Source organism: Adiantum capillus-veneris, chromosome 3 (genome assembly GCF_014529385.1).
Source record: "Adiantum capillus-veneris isolate H3 chromosome 3, ASM1452938v2, whole genome shotgun sequence".
Lineage (NCBI taxonomy): Eukaryota > Viridiplantae > Streptophyta > Polypodiopsida > Polypodiales > Pteridaceae > Adiantum > Adiantum capillus-veneris.
In genome coordinates this window covers 34,451,501-34,460,254 of record NC_140933.1, presented here as the reverse complement: position 1 = coordinate 34,460,254, position 8,754 = coordinate 34,451,501, and the positions used below count along the sequence as shown (strand labels likewise).

Sequence of the window (8,754 nt, the reverse complement as noted above, 5' to 3'; positions counted from 1 at the left end):
GCTTGTTTGACAAAGGTGTGATTGTGTCAAGAAATTTAGCAAACTCACCGTCTTCAATACATTTGGTGTTCTCAGCATTCTCCATGACAAGATTTTCCATTATAAAATCTTGAGCAATTGTACGCTCCAACTGCTTGGCAGTGGTAAATGGATCTGCAAAAGCACGAGTTTGTAGCACCGATGCAACTTTTTCTGCATTTGATCTGGACCTTCCTGCTCCACATGGATGGTGATGCTCACCTAAATGTAGCACGCATCGGGTCCATCTTTGCTTATCTCTTGGCATACAATAATAAATAACTGCAGGACATATGGCCACACATTCAGGCATTTGAGAGCAATGACTGCATATCAAGGTGCCATAGTCAGGTGTAAGCATGCCTTGTGGGGAAGACTTTGAAAGGCGACCACGCCAATGAACCTCATTATATAATCTAGTCCTTAGATAATATGGACAATCAATGTTATGACAGCACAAGTGACCTGAGCATCGACTGAACCGAACAATGCCTGGAAAAGTGTCACTACTGCATGTGACATATTCTGTCCACATGTGAGTATCATTTCTTTGCTCCATCCCTGTCATTCCACTGGCTGCACCAGAAGGTGGCAACTCAAACGCAACATAGCCATCATAATGCACAGGTAGCTCTTGAACTTGAATGATATTCTCTGCTTGTTTTAGTGCCAGATAAAGATTTCTATGCAAAGGCATTGAACGTATGATTTCAAGCATGCTAGAAGAACCAAGCTTCTCAAACTCATTAGATTCCAAATCGACTATTGTTGATGCAAACTTCATTCTACTGCCATGTGCAGTTGTCTGATTTGAAGCAATGTGAACCTTGAAAAACTGACACTGGTCGTGATTTAGAAGGAAAACCTCATCACCATTAGAAGTTTCAATTACTTCCATCTTTACCTGGTCGCCACTTAAAGTTAAGGGATGCAAATTAAAGGCATTAGTTAATTTGAAATGTTGTCTCACAGAGGCTACAGACAGGGCATATGTGCTACCTTCAAACATAAGAACAAGCTTTTGGCCACCTTGCGGTCCATAGATAGTGATATGCCTAGCCATTACATAAGAATATTTTAATGAAATCTGAAGCAATAGGATTACTGCTGAAGAACTGTGGGCTAATTGAGTTACGATCCTGGGTAGTACAAACATTAACCAAAGTGGGGAAATTGGAAAAGACCTAAGTTAATTGATTTAACTGCAGTCTGTGATGGTGGAGACGTCGCAGCCGTCGAGCATTCAAGAACGTCTCCTATCAATCATGCAAAATTTCATTTTTCCACGTCACGTTCGAGTTAGGCGTTTTTTACTTCAAATTAACTCAGGACTCTTCTAATGATCAGTGTTCGGGAAAAGTGTGCCTCAGCTTAGCCTCGAGCCGGTTGCAAAATCAAAGTAGTTGGTTGAGGGGAGGGCTTGAAGGAGAAAATTCTGCTTAAAATACATGAAAAATAGTGCAATTTTGCAAAAATATTGGCTAGTATTGTAAAAATATTGGCTAATATTGTCTTGGAGGGATTTTTGTATTTTTTGTGAAAATGAATTTTCCCGAACACTGCTTATGATAGACAATCACTATGATGTCTAGGAAAAAAAACTTATGTTTAGTGCAATCCCACTTTCAAATTAATAGATTTACCTACAAAATTCTCGGAGTTTCGTGTAAAAACCAAAACGAAGACCAATTGTTCTCGTCTGTAGGTTTGGCAAGTTTTTGTCGAGACAGAGGCGCACGACACAGAGCCATTGATGGGGACGCGCAGGACACAGGATTCGTTTTGTCTCTGCTGCAAGTAGCGCACGTCGGCGTGCGCTCGTTGCGGTAGTTTCCAGCTCGCAGTTTCCAGCGACGTTGCCCAGAGGAAAACGAGCTGCCACACAGCTTTTTCGGCTTCCAGTAAGTCTCTTGCGCTGCCTAACACAGTTGTGTGCTTGCGCTGCTTTACATTGTGTTCTTGCATTGCCTGACACAGAGATAGGTAAGTTTTTATTAACACAGAGATAGGTAACGTTTTTATTAACATATGTTTTTAGTATTGAGCATATGGTTGTTAGTCTTGAGCTTCAACAACCTTCATAGCCGGATAACTGCTAGTTTTATTCACCTTCTTAGCTTCTCTGCAATACTTAGAGACTTCCCATTCCAACCTTTGGAGCGTCATTCCTAATGACCTTCACTTGAAGTCTTTCATTGTCGAGGTAGAGGACGGGGTTAGTAAAAGCAGTGTCACCTCCTCTATCTCCAGATATGATGAGAAGCTAAGAGTGAATGCGAAGGTCCAAATTCTCACATTCCAATACTTGGTATGGATCATCACTTCCATTGACCTCTTTGAAAAGAAGGTAGTGGGGCAAATTCCTCCTTCTATAAGCTCCTAGCTTGCAAGCATGGTGTTCTTGAATCTCTTCGACAACCAGCTGAGCATGCATATTTTCGAAACCATTGCTAGTCTACGCATATGAGAGTCCCTAGACCTTTCCCTAAACCAATTGAGTGGCACCATTCCTTCAAAACTTTTTGAGTGCCTAACCTCCCTATCGACTTTGAATCTTTCCTACAACCCCCTCCCCTTTGGTCTCAAGGCAAGCAATTGTCCACATTCACTACTGTGAGCTACATGGGCGCTGATGATCTTTGTTGTTGGTTTGCTTAGCCAATTGCTACACATGGAATGGTGTTAAATGATGTATCATTGTGCATTTTGTTTGTTTTTTTGCTAATACAACTTATTTTTAAATGTAGAGTTACTTCTAGCATGTTTGCAAATTTAAGTTTAGTTTGGACTTGTGTAGGTCAATTCACGACAAGGGCAATCGATGGCAGGCAAAAACGGTACATCTAATCGAAGAGGGCGTCTTCCTGCCAGGTGTTTTAAACTTTTAAATATCTGCAATTAAATATTCTCATGAATTTTTTACATCTTTTAATAATGTTGGAATAAATAAATAGCCCTGGTTTCTAAAATCTGTTGGAGATATATCTCATGGGCTATGCATAATATTTGAAATAATGCTCTAAATTAAATTTTGTTTCATTTTGTTATTCCATAACAATACTTTATGTTTCATTATGTGCTTCTGTCAACAACTGATTTCTTTTTGAAGGTTGCTAAAAATGTTGAATTGTTTATTTACGTTGGATCAGCCCTAGATCCCGTGGTCGTGCCCAAAGAGGGAGGACTAGTGACCAAATCTCTTATGGTCATGTGGACAGTAGTGACCAAGTCTCTTCGATTTCAGCTACTATCATGATAGAGGAGCTAGAAACACAAGAAGAGGAGATTCTATCTATGGACATGGGGCAGGGATCTTTACATGAGATAGATGAGACACTAGCCCCTGAGGAGAATGGGTTGCAGATAGTCCCATGGGAGATAAGGGACGAGGTTAGTGCAGCCGGAGAAATGGAGGATGAACAAAAAATCTTCATGCATAGGGGAGCAGATATGCTTGAGAGCACACGTGTATTTAGCTGCTTTGATTGTCCCTCTATTCCCTTGTGCAGATTGATTCCATATGCAAGGGTGAGAGGGTTGAGAGACGATCTTAGTGGGTTGAAGTATGCCTTTGCAAAAGAAGGCTATATGCCAGAAAAAGGAGCTTTCATTGTCTCTTTATTGACATGCAAAAGAGAGGAGAGCCTTGTGACAGGTATGTCAATACTTTATATCTTTTTGCCATTGTTCACATTCTTTGGATTTTGTTTAAAGTTTAACTTTTGTGTGTACTCAAGATGAGATCAAAGCAACATGGGGACCTCTATGGAATGAGATCAATGATGAATTCGAATGTGAATTGAAAAAGAAACCAAAGTTTCAAGATCTTGTCAATCACATGTTCTATGTTTGGGAAGGGAATCATCGTACTGTGGCATGGACAGAGGCAATTAAAGAAAGGTTTTGCACTTCTAAGGAGAAGCATTGTCGTGTTTTGTGCACTATCATAGATCCTACCAAAGTGCTTGAGATTGCGTTGCTAAGCAGTTTACAAAGAATGAACTTGTAAGTGTTTTGCTTGATCAACTTTGCAAGTATTTAAGTTATCGTATATTTGAATGCTTACATGATATGTCAATGCAGCATGAATACTCATGCTTTGGTTGCCACTCATCTTCGTGATGAGATCGTTAATACCACACACATTTGTGCGGCGGATCATGTGATGTACTTAAACGGTTTACTCGAAAAGGATCAAAATCTTATTGCCGCCGTACGGAAAAAGTATGCCAAAGGTTCAGAGCCTTGGTATCCGCTCACTCAACGTTACCTTGGCAGATTGGTCTATGATGTATGAATCAAATAAATTGCTTTCTTTTGTCATTGGTGTGAGTGATTATTAATATAGTCTTTCTTATTTTGGATTTTAGATTCAAATGACAAAAGAGAAAGAGAAGAGAATGTCAAATGTGAAGCATGGTTTGTCTGAAGAAGACTTCAAAAAGGAAGAGGAGAGAATTCACCAAGAGATCACACACAAATATCAAGATCGTATTGGGAAGGTACTTTATTTGTTTGCATCTACTCTTTATTTGTGGCAAATGGTACAATATGTAATTAGAGTAATTATCATTTTTATACTTATATTGCAGTTACTTAACATTGTGGATCCCAACCTTGGGACGGATTGGCTAGCAAGGGTTTTGTCTCTAAAATGGGGTAATGATAGTTGGGCTACATTGGAGAAATTGAACTTAATAGCACTGCAAGATTCTCCCGTTCAAAACAAGATTCATTGGATTTCTTTGCTTGAGGCGGACAAGATTACAAGGGGTGCATATGGTCTTAAGAAAGGAGATCACGTCTTCCGCATGTAAGATGATCCTTGATAATTAATCTTCAATTTGTTGTACTGTCTTTTTTTTCTCTCACTATTTTTGGACTTGTAGGTGGCTTCGTAGAGAGGGTTTTTTGGCACGAGTCTTTGAAAGAGCATTTCAGATTGTGTCAGATCTTATGGATGTGCCTGGCGTTGTGCCTTTGCCACATGACTCTACCCTCACATTCTATTTTGAGGAGATAAAATTTGAAGCCAGGCCCTTTTTGTTTCCAATTGAAGTGTCTCTTGGAGCAAAGACGAAGGATGTGGAGAAGCAGGCATTGAAGAAGGTAGATACAGTACGAATGGCAGCACAACGTTTGTCTTTCAGGTGAACAATTTATTAATTGCAATTTTATTAATTTGTTATGTTTATGTGATGAGCTTCATGTAACTTGTTAGGCTGTTCATCGTAGATTTCTTATGTTTTTGGTATCCAAGAATGTGTTGCCTGCCATGCCTTTGAGAATTTTCCATGGTGGATAGATATGGAAAAAGGACATGTTCTTGGTCGTGAAAGAGAGGTGCATGACATGATGTCGAGGGATGCTATGATACAAAATCCACCAGCAGATAGACGAGAGGCAAGACATGCAGGTATGTTTCACTCTTTGGCATGCCAAACAACCATAAGTTAGTAGTATTTTGACTTAAAATGTTTTGTTTAAGATGCACGCAACTCGCAAAAGGAAAAGTAAACATTTGTGGATACGATCGTAGAGGAGGATGTGGGCTCAATGCCTGGTATGTCTTATAAAAGTTTGTTAATGCTTTCCAAAAATATGCTTCATAGATGACTAATTTTATCTTGTTGTGATTCTCCAGTGTCTTCTGGCACCATCATGGCTAGGAAGACTATCTCATTTGTTTATCTTGTGGAGTCTCCACTACAAAACATATCCAGTTTTGTTGACACAGGATGCATGGCCATAGTGGGGGACTACATTGCCATTGCTGCAGACATCAGAGCGGGAGTCCGGAATCCCATATGGATCCCCGTACATGAGCATCTTTCACGGGCACGTTCAGAGGCTACACTATATACTCGCGCAGGGAGAGCCGTTCCATGGGCTGCTGATTTCATTTTCTTGGATCTCCCCTTTGGTGGGTCTCTAGTAGGCTCCTCTACTCTACCTGAGTGGGACATTTGCAGTGAGGATCATGTGCGTGTTGGAGTTCATTTGGCATTCTCGACGCTAGCAGATTCAGGCTGGCTTCTAATCATGGTGTCTACGGAGGGTGAGATCCTTTTGTTTATGATCATGCCATAAGATAGTAATAATCATTGTAAGTGTTTTTAATAATTAATGCTTTGAACAGGAGAGGCCATTGGGTGGGTGGAGAGGTTTTGTCGTACTGTAGAGATGGTTGTTCATCGACGTATTGTAGTACTCCATCATGGAGACTATGGTAATTTTGAGAGTTTTGGAGGTCCTATTGAGGTGACACACTTGCTTTGTATAATACTCTAATGATTTATGTTGTTGCTTTCTCTAACCGTGCCTCTTTTGTTAGAGTGTCTTTGCTCTGTGCTATTTATGGTTCATCGAGTAGGTATGCGTCCACCGTGCTTTGTAGCAGAGAGCACTGTTCTATTTTCTCGCCTTGGCATGCAGTCATCGGATTCTTTTATGATGCATCATGTTCCGGAGCTCTCTCAAGCTAGATCATCATCAGGAGAGCCATTGTGAGGTGGATTGCAGCGGAGCCATTCTTTTGTTGCATGCTTTGTGGAGCTCATTTTTCGGCGTGGAGGTATTTGCTTGGAGCTTGGATGTGGTACAGCCCCTGCACTGGCGGCTTGTGTGGGATCAGGACGGACATGTGTTGCGCTCGACATTGATGAGCCATTGATTTCAGGATATGTGCTACCATTGCTCCGTCGTAGAAAGCGGAGCAGAGAGGACCCCTCCACCTCCTTAGATATTGATGATGAGGGTGATATGCCATCGCGTGTCAATCCCTTCGATGACTAGTGAGGCCCACGTCTTACTATTCCATTGACATTGCTTATGTTTTTTTATCCTTTTGATGTCAACATTGGTATTTAGTGTTTATGGATATTGCTTCTATGTCTTGTTTAGTATTTTGTCTTGACGATGCATTTTCTTGTTGATTGGAAGTTCCATGCCGGTCTACGCAGAGGAGATGGCTTGGAGCATGGAAGCGGACATGCGATACAATTCTGAAATGTGTGAGACACGTCGGAGACGGAATGTCTACATCGACGATTGTTGGGGTATAGGCGTCTCGGCCTTGCCCGGCCGCCCAGAGTCTGGGCGCCCACTGACTTGTATACCTTATACATAGCATAAGTGTATAGGGGGCTGCTCACTCTTTGAGTCTCCCCACCCATATCTGTGTGTTGTGTGTCTCCTTCTCTCTCTCACTCTCCGTCTGTGGTGCTCCCCGATCCCCTTCAATTGGTATCAGAGCATAGGTGCGGAGGGGGCGCGTGTGTGCACAGTCACGACGACAGCGGAGAGCCAGTTTCATTCCTGAAATCACGTCCACGCGCGCGCACTTTCAAGAGTGTAAACAGGGTTTTGACTTTGGCATCGGCAAATTCAGCTTTCCGAGAGCGTTTCCAGCAGGTGTCCTGGTGTCCTGACGTTTTACCCCCCTTTCCAAGCCATTCGAGCCATCAGAAATCTCATTCGAGCTACGGTTGAGGAGCTGCATTTTTCAGCCCTCTTTGGGTAGTTTATGCTGACAGCAGTCTGCATTTTTCAGCCCTCTGAACGCTGACTTTTCTGCAGCAGCAGTTGTTTATTGTGTGTCGAGGATTCCACACATGGTTTGCTCTCAAATGTGAGAGTGATATTTGCTGCAAGTTTCCTCACAGGTGGGAGGATACGATGTATGCCTTATGTGGTTTGATGCTCAGGGAGACTAATGTGATTGCATTTTGAGCTCGGCAATGTATGCCTCAAGCATGTTTTTTGGCAATCACAGGTAGAGCAGATATTTGTGTATTAGATTTGCAGGTGTTTACAATGATGTATGCAAAGTGTGGAGATTGGTACATGCATTTGGAGTGCGGTTTGATGCGCTTTGGTTGCTCATGGTTTTGAGCGTGCAGTCAGTTTGGTTACTGGTTTTGTGGCCGTTTTACTGATGAAACTCTGGCAAAATTTTCCCAGGAGTTTTATGAGCATCATTTATGCGATCTAAGTAGAGATTGCGGGTTGCACTCAGCATGCGTGCGGTGTTCTCTGCACGTGGGAGATTTGTGTGTGTGTATGCATCGATACCGCACAGTGTGGGCTTGGTGATTAGCTCACGGTTTGACAGGCGTACAGTTATCTTGGCACACTCACAGGAGTGAATGTTGTGATGTATGCTTGTGTGGCTACGAGCTAGGTAGCCGGATTCGAGCACTAATGGCTTGAGGTTTTTCAGCAGGTTTTACAGGTTTACAAGTTTACAAGAAGATTTGAGGGCTTATTTGGGTGCTGAATTTTCAGCCATTGTTTCCTCTTTACAGGTGTCCATGTATGGCTCAGTTGTACGCTGATCTGGGACACGTTTGTGACTTGTTTATGCAGCTGTTTAAGAGCTGAATTTTGGGGCTGTTTTGGGATTGATTTACAACCATATTTGTAGACTTTTGTTGATGCGATTCGAGCCAGTTTAGGGCTGATTTGGTTGACATTTGCTGCTCATTGTTGGTTGCTCTTTTGCGAGCATTATGGCTGATTTTTCATTTGACTTCCAGCGTTATGGTCTGACACAGTTTGATGGTGCAGATTTTGTTGCTTGGAAGGAGCATATGCTTGTTGCATTGGCGGATTTGGGGCAGGATAAACCCTTGTGTGGTTTATCGGCAAAGCCCAAGTCTATGCGTGATGATGATTGGCAGGATCTTGATGAGTTAGCCATGTCTACGAATCATTTGCATCTGGTTGAGTCTGTTT

General features: G+C 42.0%; 1 pseudogene; it reads left to right on the top strand.

Moving 5' to 3' along the window:
- The first annotated feature begins 2,839 nt into the window (after window positions 1-2,839).
- On the top strand, window positions 2,840-6,813 carry LOC147460725 (uncharacterized; annotated as a pseudogene).
- Window positions 6,814-8,754: the final 1,941 nt, after the last annotated feature.